Here is a 25,046-nt window from a genome sequence, read left to right as displayed (position 1 = left end):
ACACACACACACACACAGTATGTCTCCAGTCAGGAGCTGCACCTCATCAGAGTCCCCAGATCCCACAGGCACCGGCTCACTGCCTTGTCGTGAGCTGGGAAGTCTACTTTCACACATTCTGTCCCTAGCTTGGGCAATGTCTGTTTCCTTCCCTCAAGACTGTAAGCATCACGGGTGTGCACTGTGTCTCCAGATAGAATGTGTGTCTCTGATAACAAACAAATGAATGAGTCAAAAGTAATCCAAGGTCAGTAGTGTGGAAGCTAGCATAGGGTCTGTACACACCTCTCCAGGGGGCAGGCTGGCACCCTCAGGGCCCAGCCCCAGCTTTGAGCTTCCCATAGGTAAATCCCCATGACCAAGCTCATGAGAGGGCACAAAACCCAGGCAGTTCTCTTATTGGGTAGCCATGGTGTAGCTCCAGGCCTAGAGGGCTACAGCAGGTCTAGGTAGGACAGTTAGCTGCCATAGAGACCTGAAACCTTTCCCGGCTGCACTGGGCTGGTCGCTGAGTATTCTGTTCATCAGTCTGACCAGTCTAACACCCTAACACCACCAAGCCCAAGCAAGGAGAGACTGACCAGATGTCTGCAAAGAAAGGGGTCCGAACAACAAATGGCTGGCAGAGTGTGAGCCCACACGACCCAGCTAGGAAAAGATGCTCAGCCCCCATCATGAGTAAAGCAAGACCCAAAGCTCCACCATGATGGATTCACCTCCCACCAACAACACCACGGGTGCTGGATAACCAGGCTCTCTCCTCCAAGGAGGTAGGATGAGGTTGCCAACCAATGGGAACTTAATTTGGGACCATGTGACACTATCTGTTCAACACATCCTGGTCCCCTCTGGGCCAGGGATTGCTGTTTCTGGGCTACTCACTGTTCACTGGTTCTGCCCTGGTCTGGGCAGCAGCACCAGTGTAAATGCATGCGGATCATTAGGGAAGCAGAAATGACCACAGCCCATAGCACAGCAGAATCTGGGTGGGAAGCAGGGAAGGGAAGGGCGACTATGCTTTATTCATGATCAGGGCTGGCCTTAGGTTGGAGGAAGAAGATACTGAACAACTCCAGGGCCAGGCTTCTCACCAGGCAGGAAACTCCTGGGTTTGACACATCTCATACTCACACACAGATTGAGCCCACCTTCTCCAGTGTGCTAGGGGACAGCAGGGACCTAGATTTTGAATGTTTCTGAATTTGGAATGTCTACATAGACTTTATCAGGTGAGCATTCCCAGACAGGCAAGTCTGAAACCCCAAGTATTCCAAGGTCCAGTTTTTTCTTTATTATTTAAAACAATTTTAAATGTAAGTATATTTTGATATTTTCCTCTCCCCCAAGTCTTCACAGATCCTTTCCCCCTTTCTATCTACCCAACTTTAAGTTTGTTCTCAAAAAACAAACAAAAAAACCTAATGCAACAGTAGCCCCCCCCCAACCAAGAAAACAAAATAGAACACCCCTCTACACACATTTCATTTATGGGGTCCACCCTCGAGATCTCCTTTTCAGACTCTCCACTTCCAAACACCACCGCACTGAAGGTGGGGACAAACATTTGGTTCTTTCTGTGTTAGCCAATGTGACTGGCCAAACTCCACAGACCTACTTCTTTCTCATGAACATCAGCTACTCTGCTAATTTGAAGAATCAGGCTGGTAACTCAGGACAGCCATTAGCATAGTGGGGGGGTTAGAAATGGACACATTTAGATGTCTTCAATGTCACTTGAGATGGATGGATGGATAAGGGAAATTTGAGATCATCTTCACTGCATCCTGGGTCCTTAGCAAGGGTACCAAAACCTGATCTCCAAATGGTCCTGAGTCCAGCCATGGTTCAGTGAACTGACTGTGGGTGAGCCACATGCTCGTTCATGTGTATGTTTGCTGCTCAGGACTGAGCTGTAGGACCAACTGCCCTTGAGTCTCTCTCTTGCAGGTTTAATCAGAGTACCTGAAAGTAAGGGTGGAATGCTGGGATTCCATCTGACTTACTGAAGACCAGACATCTGTGTGAGGCATCTCTCTGTCTCTGTCTCTGTCTCTGTCTCTCTCTCTCTACACACACACACACACACACACACACACACACACACACACACACATACCTGCGGAATCCAAGTATTTTCTGAGACATGTATCTTACTAGCTCAGGACTCACCAATTAGGCTAGGTGGGCCAGCTAGCTCCTACTCCCCAGTGCTGGGATTCCAGCTGTGCACCATTATATCCAGCTGTTTTTACATGGGTTCTGGAGGTTGAGCTTAAGTTCTCCTGTTTTCTCAGCAAGTGATTTACTCACTGAGTCATCTCACCAGACCCTGCAACACTGGCTACACTCTATAACCCAGTAGCCAGGGTTCTGGGAAGCAGTTGGTCCTGACTCCCCCTCTAAGATTTCCCCCCAAGTCTACCTATGTTGTCAATGGCATAGGTTAGTCCGGTGGTAGCCATTTTTCTATACTGAGTGTGTAGGAGAAGATGTCAGCAGGTTCCATACATCCATCTGCCTGCAGCCGGAATGAGCAAATTCATTCTGCTCACCATGGCAAGTTTCCATAATGATCTTTGCTTTGTAGGGAAGATAATGTCTGTGGTCAGCCCCTACATTCCTCTTGTCCGGCGTCTGTCAGGTGAAGAGGCAAAGCTCTTCCCTGTGGGACCCATTGCGTGGTTTATCCTCAAACCCACAAGAGTTTCCATTTAGGAAGATGCTCATTTGCAAAGCTCTCGGATGCTAGTGCTGGCAACAAGGCTCTTATCTTAGCTACAGGCAATATTTGAAAACAGGAGTCATTAACATGCTCTAGTTGCCCTTCTGGCCATCAGGTCCCCAAATTTCTCTTTTTTTCTTTTTTTTTTTAATGTTGTCTTACTTTAAAAAAAAATTAGATATTTCCGTTTATTTACATTTCAAATGTTATCCCCTTTCCAATTTTCCCCTCCAAAAATCTCCTATTCCCTCTCCCCTCCCCCTGCTCCCCAACCCACCCACTCCCACTTCCTGACCCTGGCATTCCCCTATACTGGGGCATAGAGCCTTCATAGGACCAAGGGCCTCTCCTTCCATTGATGACTGACTAAGTCATTCTCTGCTACATATGCAGCTAGAGCCATGAGTCCCACCATGTGTTTTCTTTGACTGGTGGTTTAGTCCCAGGGAGCTCTGGGGTACTGGTTAGTTCATATTGTTGTTCCTCCTATGGGGCTGCAAACCCCTTCAGATCCTTGGGTACTTTCTCTAGCTCCTTCATTGGGGACCCTGTGCTCAGTCCAATGGATGATTGTGAGCATCCACTTCTGTATTTGTCAGGCAATGGCAGAGCCTCTTAGGAGACAGCTTTATAAGTCTCCTGTAGGTCCCCAAATTTTAACAAAATCTTACATTCACACCAGATGTGGTGCACATGCCTTTACTCCTAGACATAGGCGGGCAGATCTTTGTGGGTTCTAGGCTATCCTGGTCTACATAGCAAGTTGCAGGCCAGCCAGGGAATACATAGTGAGACCTTGACTCAAAATAAATCATTCTTGGGATAACAGATGAGCTCTGTGTCTTCGCTGTGCAATGTCAGCACCCTGACTGTGAGAGTGTCTTGGAGTTTTCAAAAATTCTGCCACTGGGGGATGAAAGTAAGACAGACAAGAAAATGGAAGTCTTTATTCCAGTTGTGCGTGAATCTGCAATTAGCCCAACTTGAAAAGTTCAGCCTAAAGAGACTGAAAAAGGAAATGCTCTCCTCTGTTCTCAGGACATGCCTGCCAGCTGCTTTCCTTAGATAATGGGAACTGGGGGAGCTGTCAGGATGCAGCAAGCCAGCCTCATGCCAGCCTTCCTACCTGGAAGAAAGGCTCTGTGATGGTCTATTTGATGGGCTTCCCTGAGCTGTCGCCCATGGACGGGTGTTTTCCCTTGTAACTGGGTCTTAATCTACCCTTGGCATAGTCTGCCTTCCATCCTGAGTTCTCTCTCCACTCCCACAAATCACTCACTGCAAGCCATGCCTGGCATTTAAAAGCAACAGACTCCACATCTCAGTGATCCCAGGCTCCAGAAAGCCTTCACCAAGACAACTCTTAAATAAAACTTAGAGAGACACAAGGGCATGTTGGAAGCCTTTCCTTAGTCTGAATCTCAGAAAGTGGGCCCGTAGTAGAAAGCAACGGTCAACCCTGAGGCAGTCAGTTCTATGTCTGATGGTGACTAGCATGGAGCTGGAGAAGGAACCCCCAGCTGTAGAAACTGAGAACTGCCAATTAGCTTTGCCACCTCCACCTGGTGTTAATAAAGTTTTATTGTAACACATTCATTTACAGATTCATTCTAGAATAGCCAAGTTGAATGGCTGCTGCAGACTACACAAAGCCTGTGCTCTCTTTACAGAGACAGTTGATTGACCCCTAATGCAGAACAAAACTCAGTATAAAAATATTACTAAGTCAGTGTTTCAGAACAAGGTCACGTGCTCAGCACTTAACTCTCTTTAATGAATCTAAATGTGACTCTGTACCGACGCTCTCATTGGCATCTCATGAATAAGGAGACTGGGGCTCTTCCTGAAGAATCGGTTCATACCCTTGCATGCTCATCTGGGGACAGCATGGATGCACAAGCAGCTCTGGTACTTCATCTGTTCTTTTTAAAATAAGAACCAACCTGCCAATGAGACAGCTAAGCACAAGTCATAATTCTTCAAAAATGTGTGTGCCTGTGTGTGAGCTTCACATGTGCATGCATCTGAAAGTCCCCAGGCACCACGTACATGTACTTTGAGACAGGCCCGCCCACTGATCTGGAACTCACAAACAGACTAGACTGACAGGACAGCAAGCTTCGGGGATCTGCCAGCTTTTCCTACTCTTGGGTTCTAGCGCACAATTTCAGGTCCTCCTGCTTTCTCTGTAAGTGTGCTATTGATTAAGCTGTCTCTCCAGCCCTAAAGTATTTTTTTTTGTAATCCAAATAGCTCCAAATGGTTTGAGAGCAGAGTAAAAAGTCAGAGCCAAGTCATTCGTACCTGTGCACATACGCATGCACATACGTAAATACACTCACACCAGGACCCCCCTACACACACACACACACGCAATGTATCCTATCAGTACCCTATAGCATTCTGACTGAGAGTTACCATTAACTCCCTGGAATAAATAAACTGAGGCTGACAATGGGTCCTGGGACTAGTGTGCTCTTGCCTTTTTACTATGCGTAGATCTCTTCATAAAGCACTGCCATTGTTTTTGACACTTATTTCAGGTCTGTACAGCTGCATGAACGAAGTACATGAGAGAGGGCTAACCTAGGCAACCTTGACTTGGAGGCCATTCTTACCACGGTCTCAGTGGAGGCGATCTTGAACCTGCTCATCCAGAATCTTCTAGAACAAGGGTGGTTACTCCCCAACCCAGCCCAGCTCAGTGGTTCCTAACCATGGCTACATGTTCTGGCCAAGGGAGAAGTTTACCAGCCATGCAGACTGCTCCTTGCCCAGGATTACGGTGGGTCTGAGAACCAGGGGCTTTCCTAAACTCCTAGGTAACTGTGGGTCTGCCACCACAGAAAACCACAGCCTAAACTAGCAGCTCACGCCCTCCAGGGTCATTTTCTCCTTTCACTGGAGACATCATCACCACAAGCAGCCACTGTGGTTTCAAATCACAGCTGCAAGACAGACCCTTTCCATTTTTAAGAGGAGGGTTTCATCAGTGAGCCACCCCTTTCTCCTGAGCTCAGCGTTTATCCCAATGTGTCATCTTCGAGATGTTCCCATCCTGACCTCAGTCACCCTTACCGGGGGCTAGCGCTGATTCATGAGTTGTATTTTGCTTTATTGTAGAGACAGAGTCTTAATGATAACTCAAGCTGGCTTCAAACTCACGGTTGTCCTCCTGTGCCCCAGGTTCCCAAGTGCTAGGGTCACAGGTGGGAACCTTCACACCCTGCCTGTAGTACTTTCTAGAACACTGCAGACACTATGAAACCTAGACGACCTGCTGTGGATGTGGAGACCTATGATGCTATCAGAGGGCAGAGAAACGATCAGAATGAGTTCCCTCTGTGCTGGCCACACCTGGAACAGACCAGCACAGGCTCCTTCAAGGCCTTCACAATTCCTGTCCACATGGTCCCTGTCTCTGCCAGATAACGACACAGTCCTTGCACTGTCTTTGGGCCTCAATAGCATCCAAGAGGGGTCCCCAAGCATCTCACCTTAGCTCTGCAAACTCATCTTAGTAACTACTCCTTATCCACTATTTTCTTCGTCGTATTTATCACTGACACACGATACACATTTACTGGTTTGCATATTTATATTTATTTTATTCTCTGTTTTCTTGCACTAAATCTAATGCCCAAAAGTCATCTTTAGCATCTTTATTCATTATTGTCTCTCTAGTGCTTGGAGCATGTAAGGGGTGTTCCAGAATAACACACACACACACACACACACACACACACACACACCCCACACCTCACTAAAACCATTTCCCTCGAGTTCTTATCCTCATTGTACACATAAGGAAACGGAGGCACAGAAGGGCTTGCAACTGGCTTGCTGGATTCCAGTGTGGGAGAAGGCAGAGCCATGCTTTAATAAGCCCAGGCAGCACACTCCATGCCTCTTTGCATGTTTGGGAGTGGAGGTGCCATCATGCCTGGCTCAGTCTGCTCTCTTAACCATGCTTCTAGATAAAGAGCGACGGATGAATGATTGATGGTTGGGGGTGTTCTGCTGACGGATGAGAAGGGCCGCCAATGAGACCCCTACATATGGACACCTGCATTTCTCTACGAGGTACAGTACACTTGAGGGGGCTCATCCTCACAGTCATCATTCTGCCCTTCTCAGACAGACACTCACACCTTCATCCCCTTGACGAGAATAGCGGCGGGACCTTGAGAGGTTTCAAAGCAGAGTGAGAACTTGAAGTCCACCCAACTCCCTGGCACGGCTCCCTAGACTTCTTGCTTTGCTTGTACAAACAAAGGCTGCAGTTCCGATAGAGGCAATGCTAGGACACTTGGTAGGGCAGCCAGAGTACACATTGGGCCAGCGTATCCTCCCTGCCAGTCTGAGGAGGGTCTGTCTCCTGCAAGAAACCAGCTCCACCCACATCTAACCCTAGGCAGCTACCACATCTACGTCACTCTAAGATTCAGTCTTTGAATGGGACCCTCCCTACCTGTGTAAATAGAGCTGCCAGGATGTCAATGCAAAAGACAGCACAAGCCACCAGAGCATTGGGACCTAGCTCTATGCCACTTCTTTTCCTCAAGGTCTCAAAAGTACCCCTACCTTCAAGGCCAATCCCTCCTGGCGACCACAAGGAAAGTTTTCTTGCTGCCCTGGGTTGAGGAATGGTTCCTTCTGCTCCCCAGGTATACAGATATACATGACTCTATCCATAATATTTCTCAGTTGATGGTGCTTCATGGTTTAACTTTCTGATCAGGTGACAAGTTAGGATCCCTGAACAGGAAGCCCATCTCCTTCCCTGAGCCATCTGCACACAGCTTTAAAGTAATACTCATTTAGTGAGTGGATGGGTTTACAGAGAACCAGTCTTCCATTTAGATTATGTGTATTCACGACACTAGGCAGATGACAACAAAAGCCTGCTGACAGGAGCCTGATACAGTTGTCTCCTGTGAGGCTCTGCCAGAACCTGGCAAATACATAAGTGGATGCTCACAGTCATCCATTGGATGGAACACAAGGTCCCAAATGAAGGAGCTAGAGAATGTACCCAAGGAGCTGAAGGGGTTCACAGCCTCATAGGAGGAACAACAATATAACCTAACCAGTACCCTCAGAGCTCCTTGGAACTATACCACCAATCAAAGAAAACACATGGTGGAACTTNTGGCTCTAGCTATATATGTAGCAGAGGATGGCCTAGTTAGTCATCAATGGGAGGAGAGGCCCTTGGTACTATGAAGGCTCTATGCCCCAGTATAGGGAAATATCAGGACCAGGAATGGGAGTGGATGGGTTGGGGAGCAGGGGGAGGGGGAAGGGATAGGGGATTTTCGGAGGGGAAACTAGGAAAGGGGATATCATTTGAAATGTAAATAAAGAAAATATCTAAAAAACAAAACAAAACAAAACAAAACAAAACAAAATCAGCCAAAAGGGGGAAAAAAGATGCTCGTTTACATGTATGGAATTGTCAAGTCATAGATAAAAGATATTCTATTTTTTAAAAAATGATCTGGAGGATTGGAGATGGCTCAGCAGTTATGAGCACTGGCTACTCTTCCAGAGGACCTGGATACTGTTTCCACAACCCAGATGGTGACTAAGCCATCCGTAGAGCTACTTCTAGGGATCAACACCCTCTTCTGGTCTCTGTGGGTACTGCATACATATGGTGCATAGACATGGCTGCAGGCAAAACACCCATTCACACAAAAATAACTCCAACTGCAGAAGAGGGTGTGGAGAGGGATGAAAGAGGAGCCATCACCAAATCCCGGTGAGCAGACATGAAGAACGGTTTTGTCCTAGCCTCACGGGGGTCACAGGGCTCCTTATGCCATCCTGACCTCATCTATCTGAAGGCAAGAAGGAAGAAGAATGGAAAACACTTGACAAGACCTCCACAGCAGAAAGGCAAGCTGAGCAGGGCTAGGAACAGCGGCTCAGGGCTTCACAGCCAAGTGCGAGGTGACAAGCCCTTACTACCTGCATCCCCACAGCCCTGGAAGCCAGGCCCACCCACCCAGGATCCCAAAGTCACACTCTCATCAAGACTGCAATGTCCCTGATCCATGGAATGTCATGGCCGGTACAAGGGAATGTTTCCAAGAAGGGGTGCACACAGCACCCTGATAACATAAAGAAGGAGTAGCCAGATCTGCCAGCACAGGCACCAGAGACTGAGGTCATTACAAAGCCACAAAACTGGTCTCCTTTTAACAATTTTGTTGTTGGGGGTACTGAGCAAATCCAGTACCACCGAGCTATATTTTTAAATTTAAGATTTAAATTTGAATTAAAAGCTAATTAAAAAATTTTAAAAGGAGACAGACTTTTATGACTTTTTAAAATGTTGGTTCTGGGGGTGGAGCCCAGATCTTCCTGCTTGCATAGCACCTACGGTATTGGCTGAGTTTTCTCCCCATCAAAATTCTTTGAAGGGGACTGTCGTTAAGAACCTTTGCTATTGTCCTTTAGTGGGTCCCTCTGATATCACACATCACTGTGGAGGAAATCAGCTCTGGGAATCTGTGCCAGTTTGTCCAAACTACACTGGTCACTCACTCCAGATGGAAAAAGACTAATAATCATAGCCCATTGCCCTGTGACACTGTGGCCAGGCACACCGTACTGGAAGGGGGTTATCTCTTCCCCAGGCTCAGCAGCCTGCCTGAGGACTGGTTACTAAGTCTGAAGGGAACATGTGGGCCCCGTTACCATGGGTTCACCAGCTCTGCTCCTGCAAACTGTGCTCAGGGAGCCAGGAAACAGATGTCCCCAGAGTGCCCAGAGGATGTGGCAAAACATTGCTAGGATCTAGCACTTGCTGTGTAATGGTGGGTGGGTTCTTTACAAAGGATCCCAGCATCAGACACCTATAAAGGGCAATCAAGTCAGAAGACTTCATTTAGAATAAAAGCAGACTTTTAGGTTTGTTCTTATCAAGGCCCACACTACGCTTTAAAGGTGATAACTGAAGTTATTCCCCACACTCTTAAACATCTAACCAAAGTGACCTCAGACATCGTGATGCCAGACAGGCTGGCAGACCACTAAATAGGGGCTCTGAAGTTAAACCACGCTGAAGTAAATCCCTGTCTTTAGGGAGGAGGTGCCATTCATGAGCATGGGCTGTATGGTCAGAAACGCTAGGCCAGAGACTCCAATCTCCTGAATTCTAAGTGACAGCAGATGCCACCATCCTGATTGAGGAGTGTGAACTCTGGTGATTTCAGAGCCTTACAAACAAAAACTCATCATCCATATAAAAAAGCAACCCCTTTGAAGCTACAGCCAGCCCTGCATACAGTACAGAGTCTGGTCCCAGTGTGAAGCACAGAGAAGTGGATCCCGGTGTAGGTGGTGGCTTGCATCCTACCATGTGCATCTGCTTGGTGATTTCATGTGGATACAGACCCATCCCTGGATGGGTACCGCCTAGCTGACCCTGCCAGACTCCTTAGCAGAAGACGGCTTTGGGGAGCCAGAGGCAAGGTTGTTGTTGACATCCATCCATCCATCCATCCATCCATCCCTTAATCCTGCTAGTCTCATCTTTGCCTCCCTATACCCCTGAGAGACTGTGGCAGAAACTCCAAGGCAGGCAGAGGCTCTGGATGAGGGGGACCCACACAGGAGACAAGTCACAGGGCATCCTGGGATTCAGTTATTCCCAATTCTTGATCTGAGCTTGAACTGCTGATAGATGTGCCAGATACCAATTGTGCCAGACAGCATCTCCCAACCTGGGGCCCTCAGAACATCACCTAGGGGACCAAAATACCTGTGTTCTGGTTCTGACCATAGATGGTCTCAGTGAGTTGGCCCATGGGAGGACCTAGCATAGGTATTTTTGTCTAGCTTGCAGATGACTCTATGGTATAGTCAGGGCCAAGAATCTCAGCTAAGGACCTGTGTTCCCCTGCCCTCCCTCAAAAAAAAAAAAAAACTGTTTAATATTAAGTTTATAAAATTTTGCAATGCAAACCTATTTCATTTACATTCACAGTGGTATCATTCAAAGCAAAAAATAGGAACAATTAATCATGCATCAGTAGATGAATAAAGAAAACATAGTTTGTGCCCACAGTGAAATACCATTTAGCCAGAGAAAGGAAGGAAACTCTGCAGCTGGGCAGATAGCTCAGACCAGAAAGTGGCTGTTCTTACAAGCACGAGGACCTGAGTTCAGTTCCCAGAAGCCAAGTTAAAAGCTGGTTGCTGTGGCAAGTCCTTGTAATCCCAGTTCTGGAAAGGCAGAGGTGAGTAGACCCCTGGGACTCTCTTCACCAGCCTCATTTACTTGGGAATTACAGGCCAGTGAGAAGCCCCCCCCCCCATCTCAAAAAAAAAAAAAAAAAGGCTCAGGTCAGGGTCGGGTAGACACTTGAGGAACAACTTCAGAGTTGACCTCTGGCCTCCACAGACACACATACATACACAGCTTTTGCCCCCAACACACACACTTACACACAAGGAGGGATTTTTGACACCTGTTACAGCATAAATGGTCTTTGAGGACATTATGTCGCATAGGTGAAGCCAGACACCAAAGGGTAAATATTGCATGAGCCTACTGATAAGAGCAGTCACATTAATAGGCCCAGTGGGTCTGAAGGCAGCTGTCATGGGCTAGGGAGGGAAATGGGCATTGTGGTTAATGGGCACGGAATTTCAGGTTACAAAGATGAAAAGGTGACAGAGATGGATGGTGGAGACAGTTACACCACAGTGTTAATGTACCACGCTTCCTCAACTCTACCTTTATACATAGTTAAAATGGTAAAGTGTGTTATGTGTGCTTCTGTAATTAGAATATCTACTCTTACTGTTTAAAGGTTTCTCAACTACAAAACACCTCAGAACCTTGAATATATTTATTGTGGTTCTGTCACCAAGAAAGGCTGAATCTATGGTTTTGTCCCATTCTACTTGCTTATGGAAAGTACCTCAAGAAGGGGATAGAGACAGGGGGATGTCGCCTTGTAGACCAAGAGGGCTCCTCAGAGAAGCTTGGGGGATACCAGAGCAAGCTCCACATGCCCAGCTTCTAGCATGGAGCCCCAGCAAAGTGTGGTTCACAGAGCTCAGCAGCCAGTGGGCATAAGTTACCAGGACTCATGCCAGGCAAACCCTGCGAACCACTGAGGGAGAGACCGAACCTCAAGCAACTTGATCAAGGCCACACAGATCACTGACAGACCAGGAGCACAAACCCAGAGCAGATAGACTACACTGCCACTATCCAAAGTGAGATTGATCTCCAGACAGACAGCCTTGGGGTACCTGGGAGCTGGGCAGAGTACAGACATCCTGCATCTGCATTTGAGCAAGGTGGGCCATGTTCATTAATGGGACATGCTGCCTTCCTCCACATTCCCTCTTCACAACTCCCCCACCCCCGGCCATCTTCTCCCCAACCCTGTAGTTGTTGAAGAGGCATGGCGAACCAGGTGGAGGCCATAGCAATATCTTTCCCAGTGTGAGGCCTGCAAATGATGAACCTGTTGAGCCCCGCCCCCTGCTTCTTCCTAATGATGTGGGTCAGCCAAAGCCTACAAGTAATTTAGCTTCTTGTCACAATACACCGAACGGGGATATTTGCCAGTCAAGGAACACATTGGCATGGTTTAAATGATCAAAGAGATTTCAAAGCAATTCTTCCCAGAGTCTACCCACTCCTGGGCCCACAGAAGAATTACCCGGAATTACAGAGTGAAAAGATACAGAGCTGTGGCTAGCCTACCCTGCTGGTTCCCTCCCCTCCAGTAAAGGCCCATGCATGCCCTTCCCTAGCTAATCAAAGCCTCCCAGCTGATGGGGCTCCCCTGTGTTTTCCTGGGGAGGCTACTGAGAAGTCAGCGGTTTGTTCTAGAAGCATTTTTTTTTTTTTTTTTTTTTTTTAGCAGAGGAAGCTGACCCTTGGTTCTGCTTCTCCTAGGCCTAAAGATTCCCTAGGTGCTGACCCTGAAGCCCAGCGAATTGTCATAAGGCAGGGCAGGGAGCGCATTCTCACAGTCTTCCTCCATGGGGCCTCAGCCAGAGCCGATTAGCCTCTCTAATCTCGCTCATAAGTCATTCCACCTTCTCCACTAATCGTCTTTATCAATGCACCTGTGAACCTCTGGGGAGCTTCTATTCCTTTCTAGAATGAGGCTTCCCTTAGATGAAGGTCTTTTGAGGTGGTGATGCCCATGAAGACATTTCAGTAAGGAATCAGGGAACCCAGTTCATCTCCAAATAGGTTCCAGCTCATGGCTACCAGGCCCCACAAATAAGGCTGGGTTGCAGCCACCTTTCCTTACAACACAAGCCTGTGACGGATCCTCCTACAGAAGGCATACCAGCTCCCCCTAGATAATTTAGCAGTGCGGTGGAATGAGGCAGAAGACGCGGAGATGAGAACTCTGAGAGGCAAGGTCTTCAGAGCAAGGCTACAGGTCTTTCATTGTTGTGTTTAGATTTCATAATTTCCCTTGTGGTTTTAAAGGCTTCCAACATTGCTTCTTAAAAAACCTCTCTGCACAGTGGTCTAGGGGGATGACTTTGGAAGTAAAGCCTCCTGGCACAAAAAGTATAGTAAGTGGGTCTGGAGAGATGGCTCCACAGTTAAGAGAACATACTATTCTTGTAGGGACCCAAGTTCAAGTCCCACACTTGAAAATAATTGTTTTTTAAGTATAATAAGCTGATATCCATACCTGGGGAATGCCATGTGGCAGGAGCATACTGTTGGGACAACCCGTGCTCCCCTCTCCATGATGCTTCATGAGACTGGCACTTCAACCATCCTCAAATCTCCCATCCATCTGCCCAATGTAGGAGGCAACAGTGATCTTTTCTGCTCTTCAAATCCCCCGTGATGAGAGGCAAGCAGAGTTCCAACCTCAGAGGCAGCATAGAGGACCAGTCGCCATCAGCCCTCAGGGGCCAGATGCAGTATGACCAGCTGCCTCAGGCTCCTCTCACTTCACATTTCCCTCTATGCCGGGCAGTGCGCTCAGACTGTGGGCCACAATACACCCTTCGTTCTTTCAGTTGTTTCCATCTGGTATTGGCCACAGTGAAGAGGAAAACAGAGAAGACAGGCAGGGAGACAAAGCTAAGCCAGCTGAAAATATCTCCCTTATCCTTGGGTCTCTCTGGCCTTCCTGTTTCTGAAACCACCTGCAAGAATGCCCCACCACCCTACCTGTCCACACAACAGCCATCTGCAGCAAGGGATAGCTAACCACTGTGTCCCTTTGAAACCTTCCAGACACACCAGACCCTTTCATGTGCCGTCCCAGGTTGTGGGGAATGAAGAGATGCTGATCTTATCCTTGGAAGGATAAGGATGCCTTTCCTTAGTTCCAGCATCCTCCAGTGTCCTGACATGGATGCCCAGGGAATGTCTGTCAGAGGCGCACTTTGTAGTATAAGGTAAAACTCAGGCAATGTACGTAGGGAAAAGACCTTCACTGTGACAAGTACCTGCTGAAAACAACTTAAAGAATGAAGCATATATGAGGGTTCCCACAGAGAGGTCTATAAGGAAGGGGGAGGAAGAAGGGAAGGAAGGAGGAAGGGAGGAGGGAGGGAGGAACTTCCTGTGCTCCCATCTCAGAGGGTAGTGGTGTCATGAACCACAGATGTCACCGGTGGTACAACTGACAAGTCTACCTCCCCTCTTACACACCCAACAGATTCTGCACATCTCGCTCTATTTAATGGCGCCCTACACAAGACTATTATTATCTTTGCCTAAATTTCCTTACAATAGTGCTGAGTAGTTCCAACTTCCCTTTCTTTTGTCAAACTCAAGGCGAAGGAAGCCGCTTAAGCACAATGTTAAGGGGCTGTGACCAGAATCCTCAGATTCAACTCTGAGCTAGAGACCTTGGAGAAGTTATTTAGCCTCCTTGTATCTAACTTACATCTTTGGGAAAATGGGAATAAGGATGCCACCCTACTGCCCTATAGCAGGCGTGACCAGGATTGACAAAGGCATATGTGTCAAGTGCTCAGAACAGTGTCTGCCCTTTTACTTTCAAAACCTGCCTTCCCGACCTTCGGTTCCTCCTGTTATGCGATGCTCTCTATGGCCCTGACACTGAGGACCACACCAAGAGTGTAGCACTGTGCACATTACAGGTTAGTTCTGTAGGTTTCTACTCTTTTAACGGGAATGGATGTTCCCTGGGGGCAGGGTCCATACTTAGGAAGCTGGCCCAGTCTACAAGAGTCCTGCAGATATAGTGCAACACAGTTGGCTTCTTACTCCAAAGAAATGACCCAGGGCCTCCTCCTCAGGGCAATTTTACATACATGTAGAGACCTCAGGAAGTACATGTTACTGAATAGAATCGGCTGGTGTGGGATCTGCCAAGCTCTCCCTGGACTGGAGCCCATAACTGAAAGTCAGACATTTGTGGTTTGGATGAATCAATGGTGGACACAGATGTAAACAGATGGTCTGGCAGGTGGATCTAACTTTCCGACGACTGGGAATGATGTTATCATCTATAGAGTTCATACTCAAGAACCATGCACACACACACACACACACACACACACACACACACCACCACCACCACCACCACCACCACTTTGTAATGTTTGAAGTGAGTTTAGGATTGTAGAGCTATCGCTGGCTGCACAGGGCCTGATACAGCACCCCACAGGCTGCGAGTGCGGATCAACGATCTTTGTCCTTCTGTGCTAGCTATACACGAGACCTTTGCTTGTGTCTTTGCTTTACACAAGGTGTCACATTTGCACCAAATCCTAGTTATAAAGGGGTCGATTCTGGGAGATCCCAGATACTTGGTTCTCTCGGTTGCAGGGCAGAGGATGGTCTTGCGAGAGATGTGTTAATACACTGAGCAAGTGAGCACGGTCACATTTACACAACGCTTCGCACTGAGGCCACAGAAGCCTGAGGGATACCCTGTGCCAGCACTCTGCCCATTTCACAGCCAGAAAGTCAAGGCTCAGATAACCAGTGTCCTACAAAATCTAGGCAGTCAGGGCCAAAGCTTAACAAACGGTCTCTGAGTTCCGGTTTCATTCCTCGGGGATCACGTGACCCATAGATGGTCCCAGATTTAGAAAAGACCTACTAAAGACCATTGCACTGCACAGTCTCTGTTGTCTTGTGGTCATCCCTGCAAAATACAACCATCTCTGCTCTCCAAAGAAACTGTAGCAAGCACTAGGGTATTTGTTCTTTGGGATAGAGGTGTGGCACTCAAAATGAAGCCTTTACGTCTCTCATATGAACACATGTGGTGCTCACAGCCTTGTAAGGAAGGGACACACACACACACACACACACACACACACACACACTGTACCACTTTCTGCACACCTGTCATGGTTCCAGACTTGAGGTTATATCAATACATCAATACACAGAGCCAACCTTGTCCCTTCCCTCAGGGCAGAAGATAACTAGAGTTCAGGGTTTCCGAACTAGGAGTTTAGAGACCAGGCTTCCCCTTCATGAGTGTCCCTGTCCTGCCCCATGGTATCCACAGGCTAGATGAGACAGCTGAAAGGGAGACCATGTCTGTGGAGCACAGCTCCCCAGTGCATAGCATGACGGAGTCTCTGCAGCCAGTTACCATACACTCTAAGCTGAACTTATACCCTCAGTCTCAGAGGCAAGGGCAAAGTGCATCTGGTCCCTGCCCTCACAGAGTTGAAAGGCTGAAGAACAAAGACTGGCAAATGCCTGTATCATTTCATTTGCATGAGCTATCATCCATGGGTCCAGCATAGACTACGAACTGGGATGCATCTCTCTAACTGACTTACCACGGCTGCTGGGAACCAGCAGGCAACTTCATCCCGGCCCCGTGGCATATTGGCATATACATACCCAGCCCCTACCCCTTTTGCTACAAAATCTTAAAATCAAAGTCATCTGCTTTGGCCTCCCCTGAACAAAGCGCTAACCGCTTGATGACTCCCCGAAGCCTAATTACTCACTTCTGTGCCAGCATGCCTGGCCACTGTTTGTTTTCTCTCTCCCCTGGGCCAGCCATGGAGTGAGGCTTGACTTGCTGGTAAGCATTCCTCCAGGTATGGACATGATGCTGTGGCTTTCATCTGCTTAGCTGTCCTTCCATGCTGCCCTATCCCTCTGAGGGCAGGCTCCTTCGTTCAAGTCTCTCCCCCTTTGCAGCAAGGACCTTTGGGCTCAGAGCCCTGTACAGAGCTAAGCAGGCAGACGCCCATCTAGAAATGAGTGCTGCGCTGTGGTTGCTTTGAGTACAGGGCTGATGCTGTGCTTTTACCGAAGTGTCAGAGGAAGCTATGGTATTGTAACCCAACAGGACACCGTCTGACCTGCCAAGGGAGGGCCCCGTTCCTTCTTCCACAGACACCTAGTGGACTCTCGTTCCTTTCCCGAGAAGGATATTCCTAACTTTCCCCAGAGAAACAACTGAAAGAATCCAGCATTTTTTTTTTAAAATGAAAAAGGACCATTGAAAACTTTGAAATGCTATCTTTGAGTACTTCCTTAATAATGGGCCACATCAAACACGAAATTCCCATCTTAAGCCTGCGACTCCCGTGTGGAATCGCACAGAGAGATTGCTCCTACCCAAGGCAGCACATGGCAGTGCTTAATCATTTCCATTTTTAACCCAGGCAGGAACACTTCTCCGAGCTGAGCAGGAAGCCAGCCGAGTGGGCGTGCTCTGGATTTTGGGGAGGCCTGAGAGTGGAGTCAGGAAAAGAAGGATCTACATGTTGGGGGGGGGGGCAGCAGATGACCCGGTGGGGAGAAAGGTTTGCTCGCAGATGGCCCCAGTAGCTTGGACAACAGAGAGAACTGCTTTTTGATGGCAAACAAATCAGTATTAGAAACGTACCAAGAAGCAATCTGACGTTTGCGGCTGCCAGGGATCCACATGCCTGGTCCCTCAGAGGAGCATCTAGCAGGGGTGGGCTCACCTCCCTAACTTGTCTTTCTACCCCCATTTACTATAACTACGGATCAGGATATGAGTACACTGCAGCTGTCTTCAGATACACCAGAAGAGGGCATCGGATCCCATTACAGATGGTTGGGAGCCACCACGTGGTTGCTGGGATTTGAACTCAGGACCTTTGGAAGAACAGTCAGTGCTCTTGATGGCTGAGCCATCTCTCCAGTCCCCACTTCCATCCCCACTTCTTTTTCAAGTCAGGGTTCCATACAGCCTAGGCTAGCTTCAACGGGCTATAGAGCCAAGCATGACCTTGAACCGCTGCTCCTCCTGCCCCATGTACCACCACACTCAGTTTTGTGGAATACTGGAGAGGGAGCCCAGGGCCTCAGGTATGCTTGGAATGTGCTCTACCAACTTAGCCACATTCCCAGTGCACATTTTATAAGCCGGTTCCAGGAGGGACTTTTAAGGCAGCCAAATCATTTAGCAAGAATCAGTAATGGTGGACCCACATCTATCAGAACCCATGAAGAGAGGACAAAGTGAATGCTGAAGTCTACTGTAGACTTTGATTAATAACAATGTATACGTATTAGTTCATGTGTGCAAATGTAACACTCTAAAGCTAGGTGTGAATAGCTAGGTGTGAACTGCTGCATAGCCAAGGCCGGGTAAGAGGTTCTCCATATTTTGTTGTTGTTTGTTCAAACTTTTTTCTGTAAACCTAAAACTTCTCTAGAAAAATAATTATTGAGTATATTGAATATATCTGCCCCGCCCCCCACGCTTTTTCTGTTCTCTGGGTGGCTTTGGTCTTCTCATCTGCAGAACAAGAGCATCAATAGCTCCTTTGTAAGGAGTTCTTAGAAGAAGAGATACAGAGTGTACTCAGAATGTGCCCAACGCATGGTACCCCTGGGCAGCACTACCATGTGCTAGGTACCACTTAAAAATTCCACCTGTCAAGCGGCTTAAGTCTCATAGAAGTCTAGGGGCAGGAACTTCTATTATCCTCATTCCAAAAGGGAAAACTTGAAACTTTACATAACTTGTTCAAGGTCACATCACTAGTAAGAAGTAAGCTGAGACTCAGACCCTAGGTCTGCTTTCACCATACAAACCACCATCTCCGAGATGCACAGACTCACGCCTTTTCTGGCTTCTGGAAGTCTTCCTAACTAGCCGGCACAACCTCTCTTTGTTCACAGGTAAGAGAGGTAGAAAAAGCCCAAATGCCAGCAGGCAGAGTCTTAGGTACTGCTGACATCAGAATCTGCCTCCCAAAGACTTGGACCCATTTGACCCCATCCCACCCTCCAAGGAGCAAAAGGTGGGTGTTTAGATGACAAATGACTGTCTTCCCAGACTCCTTTTGTGATTAGACTGCTGGCTCTACCACAGCCCTGTTCCTGTAGCCTGTGCCTGACACCTCCCCGCACAATCCTGACGTACCTTTTGCAGTTCTGGTTTCTTCCTCTTCTTTATTTCTCATGCTTTTTGCACCTCTGATTCCTGCATGGGGGCATCTATGAGACCTGTGGCAGGGGTCCTGTCCAGTGGCTTCATCTCTGCCTGATCCAGCTGTGTACCAGCTCCCAGTGGCACGCCCCCAAGGGCAGAGTCCCAAAAGCAGCTGGATCACAAAGCATCCTCCATCCAAAGCCTGTATCAGCGCTCTGCTCCCCTGAGATGCTACAAGACCCTTCATCTTCAGCCCGCATCAGCACTCTGCTCCCCTGAGATGCTACAAGACCCTTCATCTTCAGCCTGTTCCTCCAGCCTTCTTCCTAAGGACACACAGCCACCAGGCACTTCAGAATGCAAAGAGGGAACCTCAATGTAACACAGCAAACTCTACAGGAGGCTGAAACTCCCCAGCAACAAACCCACCTCCTCTCTCCTTTACCTACTTTTTAAAGATGCAGGATGCCAGAAAACTACAGGGGGACAGAGCCAAAAAAAAAAAAAAAAGAGGCACTCACCCAAACTTAAATGTGGGGTTGGGTAAGGATAAGGACAGGAGAAGCCTAGCTCAGCACAGTTTAAAACAAAAACAAACGACAAACAAACAACACCCAAACCAAACTAGGAAGTAAACATTTTTCTGTGTAAAACTGTTCCGAGATAGACTGTCTGCAGAATTCTAAATCCTCAAAGATAAAGATACAGCAAACTAAGAAATGTTTGCTTCCACGAGAGCATCAGCTCCATCAACATGGTGGCTTCAGACAGCAAACGAGGACTTCGCTGGAGAAGCTCCAGTGAGCAATGTGACAGTGGGCAGGGGAATGGACCTTTGTGAGGGGCTGGAACAAGACACTATGACAGCCACTGGTTTGGGGGTCTACTAGGATTGGGTGGACAGGGACAACCTTTAGGATGCTGCAGTGATGAGCAGAAACCCATGAGAGATAAGGACAGAGAGGTCATGATGGCCAGAAGCCTCAAAAGTTGCCCATGCAATGCAACTGTCACTGGTCCTGATTTCCAGTTCAGGCCTTGGCATCTGCATTCCCCAGGAAGTGTCTCTTTCTGCAGACCAGGCTTGAGAAGAACGTTCCTTAAACACTTGGTGCTACCACCAAGAGAGGCCTGGGAACTTGCCAGTTCCCTCTGTGATCTGAATGGGCTCCATGGTCCCAATCCTTATGTTAAAGCCAGAACCCTCTATAAGAGAGTATTTGGAGGCCTTTGGGTGTGTGAGATGGAGATTAGGGTTAAAGGAGACTACAAAGGTGGGGTTCCTGTAATGGATTAGTGCCCTTAATAAGAAGAAGAGGGGGAGGGAGAGGAGGAAGAGGAGAAAGAAGAGAAGAAAGAGGAGGAAGAGGAAGGGGGAAAGAGTTCCTATAATGAATTAGTGCCCTTAATAAGAAGGGGAGAGAGGGAGGGAGAGGAGAAGAAAGAGGAGGAAGAGGAGGAAGAGGAAGAAGAGTAAGATGAGGTGGGGAAAGAGAAGGAAGCTTAATTATGTTTTCTCACTATCATAGGAACATGCCACACAAAGGCAGCTCTCTCTAAGGCAGACAGACATCACCACACACCAGAAAAATCAGCAACTTCATCTTTAACTTTCCAGTGTCCATATCTGTGAGAAAGCATCTTTTTAGCCACGTAGCCGGATGTATTTTGTTACAGCAGCCAGTGACAGACTCAGGGTCCCTGCCATTCATTACTGTTGCATGGGTTTTGGCCACACCACACCTCCTGCCTTCTGTATTGCTTGCTCTACATAGACCACGGTATCTCAACCTATGAGCCACAGCCCCTTTGGGGGAGGGCGTGTCAAATGACCCTTGCACAGGATCACCTAAGGCCATAGGAAACACAGACTATTTACATCACAATTCATAATTGTAATAACATAAATAAATTGATAACAGTAAAATTACAGTTTTGAAATCACAACAACATAATCTTATGGTTGGGGGACAACATAACTTGAGGACCTGTATTCAAGGGTCACAGGAAGATTGAGAACCACTGGTCTAGATTGTGAAAAGAAATATCTAAGACCTGGAGTCCAGATCATGCCTTCAAGCCTCTGAAGGAAAATTATGACTTTTCTATAGCCATCATTGGCCAAAATTAAGTAATTGATTTTTTCCCTGTGTAAAACAAATAAATACTTTGGAAAATTACTATGTTAAACCAAGTCCTAACTTTTATTAAACATTCACAAGGGATTTTTCAGTGCTGGGAAGATTAAAGGCAGAGCCCTGTTCATGATTGGCAAATACTCTACACCTTCAGCCTAACATTTGAACACTGATCAACTGCCTACCTGCAAGTGTCCAGCAACACGCTAGGGCAGGGCCCACTGGCATTTGGTGTACACACAACTCACTGGGAACCTTGTTAGGATGCAGATTCCGTTCTAGTAGGAGAGAGAACGAGACTATACTCCCAGTAGGCTCGTGGTGATGGCCCACTATGAACCTCTGGGCCCCAGCCTTGGTAGCAGCATCTCTGACTTCCTCTTGCAAATTCCTCTTATGCACGGATTCTGCCACATTTCTGAACTTCTAACTTGGAGCTCCAGTCCACCTTTATCATAGCGGCAGCCCAGGATGTAAGCTTTGGGTGAGCATCTACCTACCCTCTAGGTGTCCCATTACACTGACCGATAAGTGCCAGCCACACATACACCCAGGTGTTGGACCACAGAGATTCTAGCAACACTAGCCCTCAGGTGCCCAGCCATACTGACTCCCAGGTGCACACTGACTCCCAGGTGCACGCTGACCCCCAGGTGTACACTGACCCCCCAAGTGCACACTGACTCCCAGGTGCACACTGACTCCCAGGTGTACACTGACCCCCCAAGTTTACACTGACTCCCAGGTGCACACTGACCCCCAGGTGCACACTGACTCCCAGGTGTATGCTGACTCCCAGGTGCACGCTGACTCCCAGGTGCACGCTGACCATCAGGTGCACACTAACTCCCAGGTGTACGCTGACCCCCCCCCCCAGGTGCACACTGACTCCCAGGTGTATGCTGACTCCCAGGTGCACACTGACTCCCAGGTGCACACTGACTCCCAGGTGTACACTGACCCCCCCCCAAGTTCACACTGACTCCCAGGTGCACACTGACTCCCAGGTACATGCTGACCCCCAGGTGTACACTGACTCCCAGGTGGAGGTTGGGGAAGCAGCTTTGTTTGCTCACTCCAGATGCCTAAAACAATCCAGCGCCCAACACTCATTTGGCCCATATAGTTAATTTAGGGTTATCATGTGGCCAAGTCAACCCAAGCCAACAGAACATGTCTCAAGGTTCAGATACACTCTTTGCAGCAATCAGAGCCTGCAAGGACATAAGAGTAGCTTTGGGACTGCAGAAATGGCTCAGTAGTTAAGAGCTCTGGCTGCTCTTCCAAAGAACCTGGGCTAAATTCCCAGCACCCACATGGCAGCTCACAACTGTCTGAAACTCCAATTGCAGGGGATCCAATATCTTCACACGGACACACTTGTAGGCAAAACACCAATTCACGTAAAAAAAAAAAAAAAAAAAAAAATTTCATGTTGGTGGCCATCTTCCCATGCTAGAACACAATTGANTCCAATATCTTCACACGGACACACTTGTAGGCAAAGAAAATAATAAAAAAAAAAAAAAAAAAAAAAAAAAGTGGCCTTTTGGTGGCCATCTTCCCATGCTAGAACACAATTGAGTCCTAGAGACTAGGCAAAGCTGAGTTATAGACGGCTTTTAACCTCTGAACCCACTTGTCCAGTTACCAAGCTAATGATTTTCCTTGTTTGCTAAACTCAGTCAGGAAGGTTTCTGTCATTGAAACAAAGGCCAACCTCATCTATACCCATGACTACACAGAACTCTAGCAGGTCAGCTCCTCCTGTATACACCAAAAAGGAAGTGTCTCCTACAGGGTTGACTGCAAGTCTCTGTGATCCTTCACTGTTATATGGCTTTTCTAGGTTAAGATCTTGTCCATTCTACTTGGCTGTAAGCTACTTGTAACCTGCTTCTTGTAACCTGCTTGGATTCCACAGCAATAGCAACTGCTTGTTAAGATAAGAAAGAAAGAAAGAAAGAAAGAAAGAAAGAAAGAAAGAAAGAAAGAAAGAAAGAAAGAAAGAAAGAGAGAGAGAGAGAGAAAGGAAGGAAGGAAGGAAGGAAGGAAGGAAGGAAAGAAAGAAAGAAAGAAAGAAAGAAAGAAAGAAAGAAAGAAAGAAAGAAAGAAAGAAAGAAGGAAAGGAGGAAAGAAGGAAGGAATCCACATCTAACCTTGGAAGATATGGGGGTGGGAATGGAAAGGGCATAGCCCTTGGGGTGGTTTGAATGAGAATGGCTCATTCATTCAGAGTGTTTAAATACTTGGTCCCCACATTTGGTAGAACTATTTGGGAAGGATTAGGAGGTATAGCCTTTTGAAGAAGGTATGCCATGAGCTGGACTTGAGATTTCAAAAAATTCATGCCATTCATGCTGTTACCTACCCCTCCCCTCCCTGTGTGTGTCTCCTGCTGTAGATCAACGTGAGTTCTCAGCTGCTCCTACTGCCGTGCCTCTGCTCCACTGTCATGGACTCTCTGAAACTGTAAGCCCAATTAAACACTCTCTTTTCTAGCTTGCCCTGGCAGTGGTGCTTGCCATAGCAATAAGAGAGTAGTGAAGACAGCACCAGAACTCAGTTAACTCAGAGATGAGACCTTCAGGAGCCACTGAACTGGCCTTGTGTCCCCATCTTTGCAAAACACCACAAAGACCACCGTGTGTCAAGACTTGCTTCTATTACACCATCCCATTCACGGAGACCCTCCTGTCAGTAGGCCCACTATGGATACAGTCAGCACTAAGTGTAATTTGAGTGTTAATTACTGCTAAAGACATGGATGGTTTCTCTCATTTCCCTCTCCACAAATAAAGCCAGTCCTTCCTGTGGGAGAGAACACAGTGCTTTAGAGTCCATGGCTCAACATGTGTTCATGATTGAGTAAACGCCCCTTTTCTGGAGGCAGGGAAGTACCTGAACAAAATAGATGTGTTGGGGATGTTAACAACAGCATGGTACCACTGACTGTGGGATTGCCAAGATGATGGAATAGTTCAGGAATAGATGTCCAGGCTCAGTGGGACTTACAAATTCTGCTTTGATAGTCCTCACTGTCCCTCCATACCCCAAAGTCCTTCTAGGAGGCCTCTGGAAAAAGAGAAGTTCATGGTGTTGAAAACAGAAAGATAGCTTAGAGCAGTGGTTCTCAACCCTCCTAACACCGCCTTGACCCTTTAATGCGGTTCCTCATGTTGTGGTGACTTGCAACCATAGTTATTTTCATTGATACTTTGTAGCTGTAATTTTGATACTGTTATGAACTGTAATGCAAATATCTGAGTTTTCTGATGGGTCTTAGGTGACCCTTGTGAAAGGGTCATTCAATCCCTAAAGGGGTCTCGACCCACAGGCTGAGAAGCACTGTCTCCAAGAGCAGAGCCCATGGAGCCCAACACACAGACTAGGCACGCAGACCTGGGTTCTGAAGCCAGAGTCGGTACTAATGAGCTGTGTGACTTTGAGCATCTTATGTCTCCACCACAGACCATTCCTAACCTAAAAAGACACTGCCTTGCAGAGGCTGACATCAGAAGCCTGGAGCTCTGCACCCAAGCCTACTCCTTTGCCCGGTGGTTCCATCTCCTACACACAGCCCTCTGCAGAGCCTTGGCAGTTTCTTCAACAACCCAGAGTAGGCAAGCACCATTCTGCCCACATCGCAGGTTAGAAATCCCAGAAAACTGCATGATTTATCCAGCAACTCAGTAGAAAAGCCATCTATAACAAAGTCTCCTGCCTCCTTCAGGGCTTCTGAACTCTTCACCCTACTATATTTGCTTCACAAAGACCTCTCCTGTGAGAGGCCTGAGCAACAGTCATATATCCCTG

At 47.6% G+C, this 25,046-nt stretch overlaps 1 protein-coding gene across 2 annotated transcripts in view; it reads right to left on the bottom strand.

The window, feature by feature from the left end:
* The window catches only part of Slc24a4 (solute carrier family 24 member 4), a 134,688-nt gene that overhangs the window by 106,121 nt on the left and 3,521 nt on the right, over nucleotides 1–25,046 (bottom strand). The window lies entirely within an intron of this gene.

Source organism: Mus pahari, chromosome 7 (assembly GCF_900095145.1).
Source record: "Mus pahari chromosome 7, PAHARI_EIJ_v1.1, whole genome shotgun sequence".
NCBI classification, from domain to species: Eukaryota; Metazoa; Chordata; class Mammalia; order Rodentia; family Muridae; genus Mus; species Mus pahari.
The sequence above is the reverse complement of the archived record's forward strand: the minus strand, read 5'-3'. Positions and strand labels throughout refer to the sequence as shown.